Source organism: Vidua chalybeata, chromosome 5, assembly GCF_026979565.1.
Source record: "Vidua chalybeata isolate OUT-0048 chromosome 5, bVidCha1 merged haplotype, whole genome shotgun sequence".
NCBI lineage: Eukaryota > Metazoa > Chordata > Aves > Passeriformes > Viduidae > Vidua > Vidua chalybeata.
The window spans coordinates 9,505,325-9,522,592 of NC_071534.1; the positions used below are offsets into that span (position 1 = coordinate 9,505,325).

At 43.1% G+C, this 17,268-nt stretch overlaps 2 long non-coding RNA genes across 2 annotated transcripts; both read right to left on the reverse strand.

Annotated features, from left to right (window-relative positions):
* Window positions 1–7,133: 7,133 nt before the first annotated feature.
* Window positions 7,134–9,570, reverse strand: LOC128788837 (uncharacterized). Its single transcript, XR_008431218.1, has 2 exons — window positions 9,410–9,570; window positions 7,134–7,284 (listed from the first exon to the last, which is right to left on the reverse strand). It is a non-coding gene; the product is annotated as an uncharacterized LOC128788837 (long non-coding RNA).
* A 3,449-nt stretch (window positions 9,571–13,019) lies between these two features.
* Window positions 13,020–15,929, reverse strand: LOC128788447 (uncharacterized). Its single transcript, XR_008431089.1, has 3 exons — window positions 15,795–15,929; window positions 14,123–14,841; window positions 13,020–13,087 (listed from the first exon to the last, which is right to left on the reverse strand). It is a non-coding gene; the product is annotated as an uncharacterized LOC128788447 (long non-coding RNA).
* Between the last annotated feature and the right edge of the window lie 1,339 nt (window positions 15,930–17,268).

Genomic DNA, 17,268 nt, shown 5'->3' on the forward strand with positions numbered 1-17,268 from the left:
TACAATAATAACATTGCTTCACCTACTAAAGTGAGCTCATTTTGTCTCTTTATAATTGGAATAATATAGATTTGGTTGTTCTTTTTCTTATTTTTCAGTAATTCAAGTTGTGTTCTTGCAGTTCTTCATCTTGAAGGGTCGTGGTTTAAGAGGTTGAAGCTGTAGTCTCACACATTGGAGCTGAAGATCCAATTCCTGATCCTTCAGGCCCAGTGCAGCAGCTGGAGGCCAGTGCTGCTGAGCAGGAGAGATGAGCAGAGGCCAAACCTGGGGGCTTGCACTGTTCTCCCCTCCCTTGGGAGAGGATTGGCTCCTCTTATAAGCTGCCACAGGATCCTTACCCAAGCAACACATTGGGTTCTTGTCAGCCAATTCAAAAATAGATTGCTAGGCACAATCCTGTCTCTTCCTGCAGTTCCTGGCTATCTTACAGGTTCTTCAGCTTTTGTGTTCCCCTGTCTCTTCTCTTTCACTCCTCTCCTCCTGCCCCTGCTGCAGCCTGGCTGAGCTTCTGTCCATGACAAAGGAATAATCCCATTGTTGAGTCCTCATGGGACTGAGACATCCCAATCTGATCCAGGCATTGCTGGTGCCCAAGAATCCCCAGTCACCTCTCCTACTGCTGCACAGCACTGCAAGGGCTGGCTGGAAAAAAGCTCCTCATGGAATAGCTTTCCTTCCACATAAGAACCTGGTGCTGTGGAAAAGCACAGTGAGGGGATGAGAAGCAATCTAGAATCTGTGGCTTTTTAAATGACCAAATGGAGTGAAGCTCTGACTGAAGATTTTACTCTTGCAGAGGAGCTGAAGGCATCTGCTCGCTAATAAATGTGAAGGAAACCCTTGCTTATGTCAAGCTGTGGTGTGAGAGCGCCTGCTTTAAAACCAGTGAGTCACAAATGCTCCAAGTGAAGCCTTTTTGTGATTAAGCCAGCCTGGGGAATGGGCAGCTGGAGCAGCCCAGGGAGAAGGACCTGAGGGTGCTGCAGGATGAGGGGTGGCTGTGCCCTGGCCATGTCCTGGGACCCTGAACCCCCTGGGCTGGGCTGAGCCCAGCGTGGCAGCAGGGCAGGGGGTTCTGCCCCTCTCCCCCACAGGAGGAGCTGGAGCTGCTGCAGAGAGCCCAGAGGAGGCACCAGGATGAGCAGAGGGTGGAGCAGCTCTGCTGGGAGAGCTGGGAATGTTCACCTGGAGAAGCTTTGGGGTGAGCTCATGGTGGCCTTGCAGGACTTGAGGGGAGCTGACAGGAAAGATGGAGAGAAACTGTTATTCACAAGGGCCTGGAGTGACAGGGTAGGAAGGAATGGCCTCAAACTGGCAGAGAGTGGGTTTAAATTGGATATTGGGAAGAAATTCCTCTCTGTGAGGGTGGTGAAGCCCTGGCACAGCTGCCCAGGGAAGCTGTGGCTGCCTCTGGATGCCTGGAAATGCCCAAGGCCAGGCTGGATGGGGCTTGGAGCATCCTGGGGTAGTGGAAGGTGTCCCTGCCATGGCAGGGGGTTGGAACAAGATGGTTTTTAAGGTCTTTTCCAACACAAACTATTCTGGGATTCCCAGCAACAGGCAGGTGCCTAAACCTGATGGGGTGGGGGCAGCCAGCAGCTCTGTAACCCAACTAAAGGTGGGCATAATATGGAAAGTACGAAATTATAGTAGAAGTAATAGAAAAATGGTCATGAAACTCCTCCCCCACCTTGTGTGTAGAAAAACAACAGCTTGGTCAAAGTGGAAAATTTGATGAAATGGACATTAATTGGGAAAATTGTCTGTTTTCAATTCTGTATCATGCATCAAGACTGAAATCTGTTACTGTTTTGGTTTTCTCAACAAAAAAATATTTTCTTTAGCAAGTGTTTGATTTGTTTTTTCTTTAAAAAGAAAAATTTTTATTTCCAAAGTACAGTTAAACTTCAAAACTCTTTAATAATAGCCACTAAGTATCCAGCCTGGTGAAATATTTGGCTAAAACATTGTGCATGCTATTTTCAGCTTCAGTGTTTCAGCTTGTACATGTCCAAACCTTTATGGTTTGAAATTGTGGACAGAAGAATATTTGAGAAAAAAAATTTGATTGCCTACCCTGTCAACATTTTTCATGAAAAGTAACAAACTTTTACCTCAACTATGGAACTGCTCTCATTGTGTCTCAGTAACATTATACCCAAAAAATATACTTTCTTTATTTTATAGTGGTGATGTTACTGGCAGTGACTAATCTCTCTAGAACTCAAAGTCCTCTCTCCATCTGCAAAGCTGAGATGTCACCTCTTAAGGATAAATAATCTTAACCCAAGCTGCTTTTGAAATACAAAAGCTTACAGTGTTCCTAAAATTTTTTCAGGCTTAGATACTTAGATTTAAAATACCATTTTAACTCATTGACTCCTTAATTAAATTAACAACTCCCCCCTTTCCTAATCAGTAGATTGTCTGTCTCTTATTCTGAGTCATGTTCCAAGTGACAAAAAATTCCTGCATTTTCTCTCATTAACACTGCAGAGCAACAGTAGCAACAACTGACCTAGATGCTCTTTTCCTTCAGGAAGAGAATTTTACCAAATTTTATTTATATCCCCCATGCAAATTCAGTAAATCACATTTTTGACAGAGAACCTAACTTTTCTTCAAGGACCTTTAATGCCAGTGGTGCATAAGGAAGATGCTTTTCTTACAGCACTCAGACAGTAAAGAATACTGATAGAACAGGAAAAATTGTTGGATTTTGATTCAGGTGCTTACAGATTCTGAGACAGGGGCCTGAATTTTTGTGTTTAAGACAGCATATTCAGTGCTGGTAGCAGAATACATGAGCTTAGTGACAAACTGTGCAGTTTATAAAGGCACAGTACCATTTCTCTGGCTCCTCTACCTAAAGAGGACACAGGCTCTGCTTTTCAAACTACATTTCACAGAACTAGATAAAAAGGTTCGCGCAAGATTTCCTGCTTACTTTGTGTCCCAGAACAATACCTAACAAATTTAGAGAAAACAAAGAGTGAAAGAGAATTAGGAAAACATTAAACCCAAACAAAACCAGAAGTCATGTAGCAAGAGATACTGAAGAGATATTAGAAGAGAATTGCAAGCAGGAAGACCACAGAACACCTGGAAGCATTAAACATATGAGCCTCTTTTATTGCTCAGTTTGTGCTTTATCCTCACTGTAACATGACCAGGTATATGCAATTTTCTTTTATTTAGGAGAAGCTTATCAGGAGAATGAAGTTCAACTGCAAGGCTTTTACAACACCATTCTGTTCATTGCTACATCAGAGAAGGCCCAACAGGCAGCCTGTGGAGACCACAGTTAATCTGTTAGTTGTATTTTTAGAAACAGTGCTTCTGCTGCCTTCAAGCCTCTTGAACCTGTCCAAGGACAGCAAAAAAAATGTGTGAAACAGAAAAACAGAATTAATTCTAAATAGAAAGTCCGCCAGGTGCTCCCTAAGGTCTCTGGGCAGTGTAGGAGCAGAACTGATATTTTCAGGTGGACACAGAAGAGAGGAGTTACAAATCATAAAATCACAGAATGATTTGGGTTGGCTGAGACCTTTAGGATCATCTCATTCCAACCCCCTGCCCTGGGCAGGAACACCTCCTGCTAAACCAGGTTGCTCAGAGCCCCATCCAGCCTGTTCTTGAACACTTCCAGGGATGAGGCATCCACAGTTTGTCTGGGTAAACTTTTTCAGTACCTCCCTACACGCTGAGTAAAGAATTTCTTCCTAACATCTAACCTAAATCTTTCCTCTTTTTTGTTTAAAACTATTCCCCACGTCCTATCACTACCTGCCCTTGTGAAAAGCTGCTCAGAGGACATTTTCAGTTCAGTCCATCTGAAGTGTTGATTACCTGTATGTAAGACCCTGCAATTGTGAAATGTGATGAAGAGCAGGGTGGGCACAGCAGCTTGTGGCTGACAGGGTGCCTTTGCATGCCCTGGGTGCTTTGCACAAGAAGAGGGGTTTTTCAGCTTGGGCACACTGTGCTGTCTTCTCAGTAAGAGGATTTCACACCCTTCAATGAGAAGACTGATTGCATGTGCCTGAGGTAGTTGAAAACCTGGTTTCATCTATAGCTTCCTTGTTTCATGTCTCTTAACTTTTTGGACTGGAATTTTCCATGCCAGCCTTGCACCCAAAGGTGATTATATAAAGATCACTATGAGCAAAGAAAAGAGGGGGGTTTATGTTCCTTGTTTGTTTTTGAGAAGGACTAGATTACTTCTACTTCTTTTCATGGATAGCTCTGCTCCCTGGAGAAGAACACTGCATTTTGCCTCCTATCCATGCAGACTTCTCTGGATTTAGCTTATTCACAGTTGCTCACTGCTAAAGCTTTTTCAATGAGATGATGAGTTCAGTGTGCTCTTGGAGAAAATAGGACTGAAACCTGAGGCAGACTGGTTGCCACCCCCAGCCGTCTGCAAGATTTGGACAGGAATCTTCCTTCTACTTAATTTAGGATGTGACCCTGATCAAGCTTGTCAAACTAGTCTTTTATTCCACTCTATAATATAATCTTCCTCACGGAGTAGAAAAAGCTTTGTATAACTGAGATATAAAAGGCACAGGGCATACCCTACATGTGGGGAGAGTAGTTGCAGACAGGAGGTGGGAAGTTTTCCCAACAGATCCTGCAGGATACAGCCAGCCATACAGCTGGGTCTTAGGGCACTCCAGTGACAGCAGGCTGGGCAGCTAGTTTGGGAACACTGGGATAGCAGCAGTGTGTCAGACCAGACAACATTTTCTGCTTCCTATGAAAATTAAAAAGGAGTGCAGGAAGGGGTCTAATGTGTCATAAAACTTTCCCCGCCCCATTACTCAGGGATTTTCTGAGCTGGGGACTTGTGGCTTTGTGTTGCACAGACTGTAATAGATTTTCCTCCATGAATTTGTCAAACTACATTTTCAACCATATTATACTTTTGGCTTCCAGAATTATCTGTGTTTGAGCTTAATTATGTGCCACATGGAAAAGTGCTTCCTCCGCTCATTCCAGTTCTGTTGCAAGATAATTCATTTCATGTCCTTAGGACTCAGATACTGAGAAGGAGCCACAAATCTCCCCCTCCTGCCCTTCACTGCAGCCACCAGCATGGAAGATCAAGTTCCCTCTCCTCCAGGCTGGAGAGTCCCAGGGTGCCTCTGTTCCCCACACAAATGTTGCTCTGAACAGGGATCCAGCTGTTGCTGCATTATTTCTATATATGCTGTGTAATTTTCAAGGGTAACAACAGGGCCTTGACATAGACACAAGCACAGTGATTCTCCTTTCTGTCCTCCATGTCCTTCCTTCCCCCATGGTTCTACGTGCCTTATTTGCTTTTTCAAGCTTCCTGAAGCATGGGCTCGACGTTCCAGTGGCACTGTGCACAGTGACACCGAACCCTTTCCTGAATGATAGCTACTGACTCCATGCCCGAGTGCAGTTCTTTGCTTTTCTTGGTGTTCATGTGCTTTCCCTGGCTACCTTATCACCTCCTCACCCAATAACTTTCTCCCACAGATGGACATTTGGATCTCTGAGCTGCTGCCTATGCCAAGCAGTTGTGCTGGCCTGTGTCACAGTCCCAGCGTGGGAGCTGTGCTCAGGATGTTTGGGAGCTCGACTTGGCTACTGCTGCCCTCTGAGAGGTTTCTGTTCTGTTTTCACTCTCAGTTCTGAAATGTGTCTCAAATGTTTCATAAATCCCCTCAGTACCAAATGAGTTCTTCCTGATGCTGCCTCCCTCCCTCCCAGCTCTCCTCCTGCTCTGCTGAGGAGTTTCACAGCTTTGTGTATTGTCCCCTTTGAAAAGCACGGCTGTTTATTTTGTATGTGGTTAGGCTGGAGCTGTTTCCTTTTCAGAGGCACAAATCAGCAAGCTGACTTACACTCCTTGATTGCCTGGTTAAGCTTAGCCAAGATTCAAAACTCAGTCCTGAACAGAACTGAGTGTGACATTTTCTTTTCCAGCTGCTTCCCTGAGTTTAAAATGCCACGCGCTTGGGAAGGAGAGTCTCGAAATAGAGCTGCTTATTCTAACCCTGGACAAGATACTTTACCAATACAGGAAAATATTGCATTATTAATAAAATTAATAAAATTAATAAAATTCCCCTTTCCATCCTTCAGGGTAAACAGGGTGTGTGCCCTCAGGGTTGCTCGGGCAGAGGGAACAAAAGCCCTTGAGCCACGTGTGAAATATTGGGTCTGAACTCCCTGTTTCTGTTAGTCTTCCCAAATGAAAAAACCTCTGGCACTGTAAATTCACAGTAGCATATACTCCAGTTATCTTAGCCCATGGCACGATGGCTCAAAGGAAGGCACCGGGGAACTGCTGGGGCAGGGCTCAGTGGTGAAGATGTCTCTTCCAGGATGTTTGTTTTTACTACTGCCATCACATCTCCTTGTGATAGGACAATGACTGTTTTGTGCTGTGGTTTCCTTTCAAAACAAGAAAAAAACAGTACCCATAGAGTTGTTTTTATTGTGGGCAACAAAACCTTGGACATTATAGTATTTTTGCTTAAGGAACAGTGTACAAGTTACTGAGCATCTTACAGTTCTTATCCCATGGGCAAAACCATACTCCCTGAAAAAATAAAATATTGGGAACAATTAATTCACTGCAGCTGGCAATGTTAAAAATCCTATTCTATGTATTAAGTTTATGGTGTGCCACTGCTATTGCTGGCTTCCCACATTCCAAAACAATATAACAATCTGTCTTCATGTTAAGCACAATAATGGTGTGAGGTTGCCATGACTAGGAGTGATTGTTAATCAGATCTCCTTATTATATGTAATTACCTCACTGTCTAAGCAAGCAGCTACACAAAGTAGCTTAATTTTTGTTATATGTAATTCAAATCTGACAGTATTACAAACTCTCAGAACGCTGCAACAAAAGGACTTGGTATTCATAAAGTAATTTGTTACTAATTTTGTCCAGTACCTTAAAAGGTTGCTGGAACTAGGGGACCACAAAAGAATATACTGCTCTAACTGGGATTTTTATCACTTTCTAAATGACACAGTGAATGTTAGGGAAAAGCTTTGTGATAGTGCCTGAATGGGTATTGATGGTTGCTGTAGTGCTAAATGATGCATTGGCACCAAAATAGAGCCAAAGAACAAATCATCAGTGACTTTTTCAATTTTATTCTTTCAGGGAGAAAAACTCACATCATGACTTGCAAAACCTGAATTAGCTGAAGGAAACCTGCAGCAGACAAGCCCAGTTGTGTGCCCATGTTCTCTCACCCATTGCTGCAGCAACACAATAAGCAGTGGACTCTGAAAAAGCACAAGAACAATTTTGTTCAGATCCTGGCTGCTCTTTTTACAAACCTGACAAGCTCTGAAGGCTGGAAAACTGCTGGAAGGAGCCAAAAAAAGCCCATCAAAAACGCTGCTCTACCTCCTCCCCCAAAAAAAGTCAGCCCAAAAAACTACATGGGAAGAGAGTGTTGTTCCTTGTGCCCACTTTTATACACCCAGCTCCACTGCTGATATTAAAAAGGTTCCTCCTCATTTGTGCATGGGGCAAGCTCTTCCAGCTGCTTATGCAGGTGGGCAAGACAGCTCCCTCTGATGTCTGCTGTCCAAACCAGACTGAGTACAGTGCACAATGCATGTTAAATACTGTATGTGATGCTTTAGCTGGTAGTAGGAAGAGAACTGGGAGCCTCCCTGAATACTGCATAAATATTTCTCCATTTCAGGTTAATACGCTTTGGGTCTGAGAAATCTGATCTCTTTATTTGCCCTGTAGTTTAGGCACTCACAGACACCTAAGCTGTGAAAGCCAGATTTTACCAGTGCATGCACCAGTGTTTGTGGGACAGATTCCCAGGCTGGCCAAGTTCAGCTCTGTGGTACATCAACAGCTCAGGAAGTGCAGAGAGTAGGTGGATCTAGATTTCTCTTTAAGCAGAGAGGGTACAGGGACTTATAAACAACATCAGCTAGTGGGGGTGGACTGGACTGAAGAGCAGTCTGGAAATTCCTGACCCTCTACACCCCTTGGCTGGCAAGGTTGAGCTCAGTTCCTGCTAAAACAGCAGCAGTTGTGCTCCAAAAATATGGGAAGCGTAGGATTAGAATGGAGATGAGCTCACTGATGGGATGTGGACTCCACCCTCCTTTCTCCATGGTGGGTGATAGCTGCCATGTGCATAACTGCAAGTTCCCTGCCCCCTGACATGAGCTGAACACCAGCAGTGACCTCATGGGCTTATTAATTCTTACTTCATTTGCCTTTTTTTGCTTGAAGTTTTCATTTAGCCATCCAAAATTTTAATTCTCTCAGTATTTCTTAGGCTACCCTTGGGTCCTATTATCATCATCATAAAAAAAAATAAAAAAAGAGGAACTAAGAATAATTTTGCTTACACTGCTAGGGTAGAGATCAGTCTTTGGCAGCAAAGATGTTTGCAGTTCTACTAATAAAAAATTACATTAAAAAAAAAAGAAGCAACCAATCAGATCTCATAAAAAATGAGAGTTCATCCTCAACATCCCCTGTCTATCCAGGTTTGTTTCCTGGCAGACCTTCAAGGGGACATCACACCTCACTGTGACATATTTAGAGGGCATATTGGGAAGGAAAGAGCCAAAAAATATCCAACAGTCCCCATATACCAGACTGTTTCTCAGGGAAAGAAGCAGCCCAGAGTGATGAGTCTGAAGGAGTCCAAGGAAAACCACTGATGCATGCCTGCTGTGGTAGCAGCAGGCTGGGAGATGGAAATGATTATGCTCAAGCAGCAGTAGAGCTGCTGCTCATGCTCTGTGCCATAGGACCTTTTGGAGAGCCCTGGAATATATCCAGCAGGAATGCATGGAAATAATGTGTGGAGAGAAAGGGAAACACCTTTGTGGCACAGCTGTGATGAGGGAAAGGGGATTTAGAAATCACCTGTTTTAATCTGAGTCAGTTAACCAATGTTCTCAAAACAGGAGTTAAGGGATGTGTCAGTAAAAGTGCATGAGCACCTACAGCTTGGGCAGGTCAGTAAAACTTCCATGAGTAAAACACTCGAGTTGCTTCAGTAGCATGTAGCAGCTCAGAAGTGACATGCTTCACTTTTAGGGGCTACACAGGTAATTGATGCACTCCCAGGAACACATGGACCAGCTGCATCAATGAAGAAACTCTTAGCCTTGCTTAGTGAGGTCAGCACAGGTCAGAGCACAGTATCTGAAGCCTGTCCTTTCACACCTCTCCCTGGCTTCTGAGGAAACCAGAGCACCTGTGGCTCCAGCTGTGCAGGACAGGTGAGCAGCATTGAAGGGAAGAGCCATGGAGTGCCCAGGTGCACTGACCAACCCCAGAGGGAACAGAGGGCACACAGGTGCAGTGCAGCAACACCAGGGGTGTAAAAGGCTGGGCTGAAGGACAAGGAGGGCAGATGCTTACAGCCTTCTGAAGTGGAATGGTGTTACTCTGTGTGGGGAGATGCCTGAAGCCTTCTGTAGAGGTGGGGTGTTAGTTACTGTGTTTGGGATGAAGCCTTCTGAAGAGGTAAGGTGTTACTGTGAGGTGAAGCTTTCTGAAATTGTGTGGGGATGTTCTGTGTATTGTGGCTGTCTTGACTGTGATGTGTGCTGTGGCATTTGCTGTGACACATCTGCACCTTGAAGCCTGTCTTTAGTTTTGGGTCCCTCACTGCAAGGAAGACATCAAGATGGGGTGGATTTGGAGCACAGGTTTTATGGGGAGAATTTAAGGGAGCTGGGGGTGCTTACTCTGGAGAAAAGGGGCCTTGGAAGGGGCCCTTATGTCTCTCTACAACTCCTTGAAAGGAGGCTATAAAATGGTTGAGGGGAGCAGGGGAGGGAAATCAGTCTCTTCTGCCAAGTAACAAGTGAAAATGATGAGAGATAATGGCCTCAAATTGCACCAGGGGAGTTTTAGATTGGACGTAAGGAAAAGCTTCTGTCCTGAAGTGTTGGCAAATCATTGAAACCAGCTGCCCTGAGGAGTTTTCAAAAGACATTTGGATGTGGCACTTTGGATTGTGGTGTAGTGGTGGATAAGAGTGATGCTGGATTAAAGGGTGGTTGGTGACATTAGAGGTTTTTCCAACATCAGTGACTTTGTGAGATCAGCATGCCTGCCTGAGAAACAAGGTGTGTAGCCATAGGATGTGTCTTTTACTGGTTTTGCATTTTTAAATAACTTTCTACACTGTATACTTTGTTGTTCAAGCACTGAAAGGAGGCAGAGGGTGACTGTGCAGCATCCTGCCTACAGCCATGAAGGGGCACTGCAGGGATGGGAAATGGAGCTCTTAGGAATGGTGGCTGTTTCTCCTTTCCTGGTTTCCTAGCGAGTTTGTCATTGCAGGGATCTGTAACCAGCAAGTTGATTCACTAAGTAAAACGAAAATGAGTCAAAGCTCTCTCAGGGAGCTGCTGTCTGCCTGTCCATTGTGCTGTGGCTAGTGGGGGGCTACCCTGGTCCTACAAGCATCGTGCTGAAGGTGTGAGAAGGCAGCTTCTGCCTGCCTGGGTAGGTGCTGTGTCTGCTGGGGGCAGCGGCTGAGCAAAGCTTCACTGAGGCAGGAAAATGGCATCCTCTGTGCCCGTGTGTGCTGTGCCAGGTGGCAGCTTTGCCCTCACCTGAGGCACAGGAGCTGCTCAGCGAAGTTCTGCTGGCTCTGAGGCTGCTGGGGTCAGTGCTGGAGCGCCACGGGCAGAGGCTGGGCTGGGGAGCCTTGGCACCCAGCTCTCTCACCACTGCCCGTGTCCAAAGGAACGCGTGTGGCGGGGGGATCAGGCAGGTGTTTGTGTCCCACATCTGCAGTCACTCACCGTGTGGTGGGGGAGGGAGCCTGCCCCTGCTGTGGAGCTCCTGTGCCACCAGCCCTGTCCCTCCCTGTGCCCCATGCAGGGTCCTGAGGCCCCTCTGCTCACGCATCCAACAGCTCAGTGCAGGCTGAGGGGCACTTTCTTACCCACTCTTTTATGCTTTAAACTAAAAGTCCTAGGTGAAAATTTGGACCTAATGTTTGGCTGGTTATGAGGGAGTGCTGTATCTGCTAGTAAGAGGTAAAAAAAGGAAACTGCTAGGTGCTAACTCCACTATAACATGCTGTATCTCTACGTCATTCAGATGTTGCTTTCTCAGCCTCCTTCCCAGGGTGAAATGGTGTAGTTGTGGTGGGACATGAGGCTGCTCTGGGGCTCGGTAGCTGTGCAAAAGGGTCACAGTCAGACACAGTGCAGTAAATTAACTCATAATGGATTCACTCTGCAAAAGTGAAGCTGTGTAGTTGTGTATGAAAAACAAGTGCTCTGATAAAATGAGTGGTGCCTAATGGAATCAATACAAGAATATCTGATACTAATTTTCCAGCTACTATGACAGAAAACTGTGGAAGGAGGGAGGGATCCTCTTGCAGATGGGAAACCCTGTGACTCCCCCAGTTATCCCCCACTTAAAAGCTATCAATTTAGAGCTGTCCTGTGTACTGCCCCGTGAATTGAACAAGCCTTTTCAGTCTTTAATTAAGGGTGACAAACTCTTTGAACATCACAGCATTCATCTGTTCATGTGTGGAAAGCCTGGTATAACAAAAGAATTTAATCAAACTACAAGCCTAATAAAGACTACATTGCCTGAACTAAATGATGTTATTGCTGCTGCAGCTCATAGTTTTACATTTAAAAAAGCGGGTCAGAGTGTTCATTCATCTTGATTAGCAATGCCAACCTAATTACTTCTGGAGGAAACAGTAATTAGCTGGAGTCTCACCTCATTAATCATGACATTCTTCTAGCAGACTATTTTTATCTCATAAATGGCTTGGATTGGAACAAGGTGTATATTTGAATTCTAGTTAATTGTACACAGCTTGCTGCATAACATTTCACATTTTTATCATTTAACTGCTTCCTTCCTGTAAACCTCTCAGCTATTTTAGTAGGCTGCTCTTGTTAAATAAGAGGTGAATGGCCCACATAAGATAAGTCAGCCTTAATTGTGGGTGGAAGGAGATGAAGGTGTGTTCCAGCAGCAGGGAGATGCAGTCCCTGCTTGCACAGGAGAATAAAGGCATCTTTTCTCAGGCTGAAATCGGGGCACAACTTCTATTGCACTGACACTTAGAAGTCTGGGCCAAGATTTTCAATGGAGAAGTGACTAGATACATCCTCATTACTAAAGCCAAGTTCCTGGGGTTATCTCCATGTGGGCACCTGGAAGCCAGTGCACCTGAGTTGCCAGTCACTTCTGCAGTATTGATTGTTACGAAGTTAAAAAATGTGTCTCGTTAGAAACTTGGCTTTGGATTTGTTAAAACCAATAAGGAAGCAAGTACTTTTTTTATTTTTTTTTTTTGGGGGGGGGGGGCTGGTTTTTGAAAAATTGCTTTAAAAATCTTAATTTTACAAATCGTGATTATTTTTTTGAACTTTAAGAACTGGGAAAGAGAGAGGGCCTGGAAGCCACAGTTCCAGATTCAGTTTACTAATAAAACTATTAAGAGTCTAATTTTTCTAGGGAGGATGATTATGGGTGCATTAGTCTGGGAGCATCAGATGTTTTAGAGGCAGTAAGAGAAATGGATCTTTATGTCTATACTTATAAGACATATGCCAAGAGTGTCCTATTACTGGTCTGCTGTGGAAAAAAGTTCTTCTGTACAAGGCCATGTTTTATATGTATTTTTTAAGGTTGAAATGAAGGGCTTTTTTCCTTACCTACAATCTGACTTTAAAAAAAAAAACAGTATGTTAACATGAAACAATGAGAGAAGCTTCACCATAGGAAAAATAAAAGTTATTCTTTCATTTTTTAACTAACAAATATTGTCAAGTTTATACTTGGCATTAGTTGTATGCAATGTTTTACATTTCTGAAGCACACAATTGTTAGCATCTGATTTTTATTTACTTTTAGTAAATGATTAGCTGTATTTTAGGAGTTGATCTATGTTCTCTGAGTTCTGTTTTCTCTTCCATAATTGGGTAAATTTACACTACTACAAATGGAACCAGTAGCTATCTTTGAGTGCTTCCTGCAAGAATATTTAGTTATAACTGCCCCACGGATTAAGCTGTAACCCAGCAGCCATTGGGACACTTTTGGGACCTGTAAAAAGATAAGTATTCTTGCTAGTTTTTGAGAAATTATTAAATTATTTTAATAATTAAAGTACTCTGCATTTATAAGCAATTGCATGTTTAAAAAGTCTTCCTGAAGTCCTCTTTCCTCTCTTTAGATTACAAAACAGAAAATGGAAAACACATGAGGGGAAAACCAAGTGTCCCTAAAATTGAGCAAACACCTCTCCTTCCATCCCCTGACCTTGAAAAAAATTTTTTTTTTTTTTCCACAGGAAAGAATTTGATGTAAGAGACAATTCTAATTCCAAAAAGATGTCAAATTACAATTGGGTCCACACAGTGATAAAGCAAAAAGCTGCTTAACTTCCCTAGCAGAAGCAGCCCTGCTTTTTTGTACATGTGAAGTAGCTGCAGAAAAAGGGCGTATTTGACTCATGCATATGCTACATGTAAGTGACTTTTTGATATTCAAGTGACTAATTTACAAGTCTGTTTTAATAACTGGCATTGTTTCTAATGGTTAACTTGATTATTAGGATCCAATATGTTTGAGGCAGATATCTTTGATCATAGGTCCCAGTTACAGTGTTATGCTAGAGGCACTGCTTGTCAAGTGTTAGAAATGTAGGAGTTTTCCTAATGAATATGTACTTGTAAATTAATAAAACCTTAATAAATATTTAATGGAAATTGTAGGCTTGTTTGCCTGCCTATTAGTTGTGTAGTTATCACTGATGTCTCATAATTTCAGTCATGGATCACTTCTAGAGGATTCCTCAAATCTGGAGAAAATTACTTTTCTACTTCTAATAGGCCAGAAGAAGCTCATACTAAGCTTTTGATATTTAAGTAGTACTTCTGACATCTCAAATGAATTTATAAAAAAATTAATTAAGCCACTCTTGCACTACTGATAGAGGCTGGCATTACCTGCCCAGCCTTGAGGAAGAACTGAAAACTAAGTTATTTAAGGACAATTCTCTTAAAAAATGATGTTAATGTGTATATTGCTCAGAATAACCAACCTTGTCTCTTGCTACAAGTCAAAATGTCATTATACCTTAAACTTGAGCTTTGTGAGCCAAGAGCAGAAGACCAAAGTTCTTGTTTTCAGGGATGGTTTTCCAGCTGTGAGATGTAGACTCAAACTTTACTTCTGCCCTCTCTACAGCAGAAATTTAATCAAAGATCCTTCAGTCAAAGGGTCAGGCTGATGTGATATCCAAATGGAACACAATTTCTCATCCTGAAATCCACAGCAAAGGGAGCTGAGCCTCCTTTGTACCATTTCATTGGTGGATGCCATAGAGCAGTGGGGGATGATGGCCAGGTCAGGTGTTTGGCTTTGCCCCTGGCACTGGGGTGGTCTGTGGCACAGGGAAATGCCCTTTTGTTGTCTGGAGCCTGCAAAGTTGAGTTTCTGTGCATTTGTGGGGGCTGTGGCCAAACAGCCCTGGAGGAGTGGGATAGACCAGGCTGCTGCTCTGGTGGATCTGGCACCTCTGATTTCCCCCTGCCTGCTGCTGCAGAGTTGTAAGAAGCCCTTGAGCAGGTGTCCAGATTCTTATTTCAGTTCCTTAATGTGTTAATGTCCAGGTTCTCCTCTGTGAGGCCTGCTGTAAAGAACACTCCCACCATCCCAGGAATGTGCCAGTCATGGGATGCAGGTGCTGCTTTTGGGTGTGTTGATTCAGCCAGGATAAGCTTTGTGTCTGTCCAGTCCTCTTGCTGCATTTAAAGCGTGTGATCCTGGTCTTCAGGGTTTCAGCCTGTGTTTGCCTTGAAAGGGGAAACATTTTAAACACTAAAATAAAATTGCAAACTCCATAAAGTTATTTCAAATTGTTACTGCTTGGTAACCAAAAGACCAAAACCACAGTTTCTGGATGTTAAGAAAGACAGAATGAGCCTGCACTTTTAAATACAAGTAAGGGACTTGAGTGGCGTAACTTCTGTCACTGTCTATACCCTTTGATAGCTCCATCCTCCAGATAATCTTAAAATTGATTGCATTGCCACTGAGAGATTCCTGCAGGTCTTTGCCCTCACCCATTGCCATAGCAGAATAGAAAGCCAACAGAAGCCAGAGCAAACTTTTGAGCAATTATAGATATATTTTTAATAACTATAATTATTTTGGTTTTTCTAGTAGCATAAGGTCGATACAAATGGCACTGTGGACAACTGGTTTGTGGGAAAAATAAAAGAATAAAGCACAACGGAGAGGCATGGTGACCATGCATTGCAAACATGGATGTCCTCCAGGGATAACCATGCACTGACTTGAAGATAATCAGGCTTTCAGTGTAAGGCAGCCTTCTGGAAAAGACAAGTTATGTGGTATTTCTGCTTGCTGAAGACTAACTCACGTCTCCTAATTTTATATTGGTTTGAAGTTATCTAACACGCATCAGAAAATACATGTAGTAAAACAGATATTTAAAAGTTTCTAACACATTTAAAAATAAAATCTAAGGCACAACCCTGTAACTGAAGGATTAAATCCTGCCCTAGCCAGTAAAAATAGATTAAAAGCATGGGAAACTATTTTAAGCACAGTGTTGGCTGTACTAGACAATTTTAGTTAGTTCTGTGTCTCAGCCTTCTCAGGGATTAGGATAGTCCAGAAGGCTGCAGTCAGTATGCCAAAAAATGGCTTTGGCAGGGGGAATAAAATATTAAATTTATAAAAAGCCAATGTTTATAAATAAAATGGGACAGCAAACCTGTACCTGAAATCTTGAAGTGTGATAAAGATAGACCTTGGAAAACTGGTCACTGATAAAAAATAGAAGGGACTGTCAGTGACAGCATCCAGCCCTGCTGTATGCAGTGGAAATTCTGCCACTTTCATCTTTTGGCCAGCATTTTTCATGTGGAGTGGGCCCCCAGCTGGCACAGGCTGCTGCAGTTCCCTAGTGTTCCATGGAATTGTGACGTGGCTTTAACAATGTGGAATGGCCTCAGTTTGAGGCTTTGCACCTTGTGCAGTCCTTCATATCAATGTGAGCAAGTTGGATTGTTCCAACTTTACAGGACAAAGAAAATAATTCAATCCCCTTGTTGCTATAATCACTTTTATTGGCAATGGGAAAAACACCAGGCTAAGCTTCAAATGCCTGTTAGACTTATTTTTCCCTTCTCATTTTGTTTGATTGATTACATGTGAGATTAAAATCTCCTAATTTGTGAAGAATTTGTGGCTGATCTCTGATCCACGTCGTTGTAACAGCCTGGTCTGTGAGTAGACCCTCACAGTGCACGCTTTTAGGAACTGATGTGGTCCCATTACCATGGTCTTTACCCCAGAGCAGAGGTGCAGACGTGTCCAAAGAGTTTGTAAGGGCAGAAAAATTCATGGATACTGAGTTCAGGTTTATCCTGCTGAGACATCAGCCAGAAGTAGCTGAATTTTAACATAATGGCCTCCAGAACATACAGCAGCTTGAAGAGAGGAATTTTTCAGTTCAGATTTGTGAGTTTTTTTCTGACAAAAGAACTATTACCATCCCTTTCTGGTGGTGCACCACTGTTCTGAGGACTGATGGAACTTCTTCATATCAGGCAGAATATGTGGAGGGCATGTTATACCACAAACTGTCAGGGAAATTCCTGGTGACCTTTTCTCTTTCTAATAATATGTCTTGGCTCAGGCTTTTTCTCTGTGCAGTCATGAATATTTTCAGTTTTTCCAGGAAATGCAAGGAGGTAGGGCTTTTGCTGCTCTTCTTTTGTCTCATATGCAAAATTTTCACCTCAGAGCCTCTGCCACACATTTGAATTTTGTCTTGACTTGCTTATTTTCTTCATTTTTAGGCAGTGTACTGTAATGATTCTTTGCCCCAGGGATTTGTTTGTACTGAGTCACTGAAGCTGAGTGGCCCTTCCTTAAGTGTATTTTCTGTGCAGACATAATTTGCTCACTTAAATTATTAGTGTGTTTATGCTACTTATGTTTGATCTTGATTATGAAAAAGTGCTCATGGTGGGTCTGAGTTGTAGATAATGCCTGGCATTGATTAACCAGTTGAATTTAAAGAGTAATTTTAGACTGATCTGCTAAAGAGGTGGTATGGGTTGGAGTGCTCTAAATGAACACCTTCTTCCTGGGATTTGGTGTGCCAAGGGATGTGCAGAAGTTGGGCACTCTCAAGCTGTTTGGTTTAGCTGTTGCTAACTTGGTTGCTGTTGTCTGTGCCCACGTTT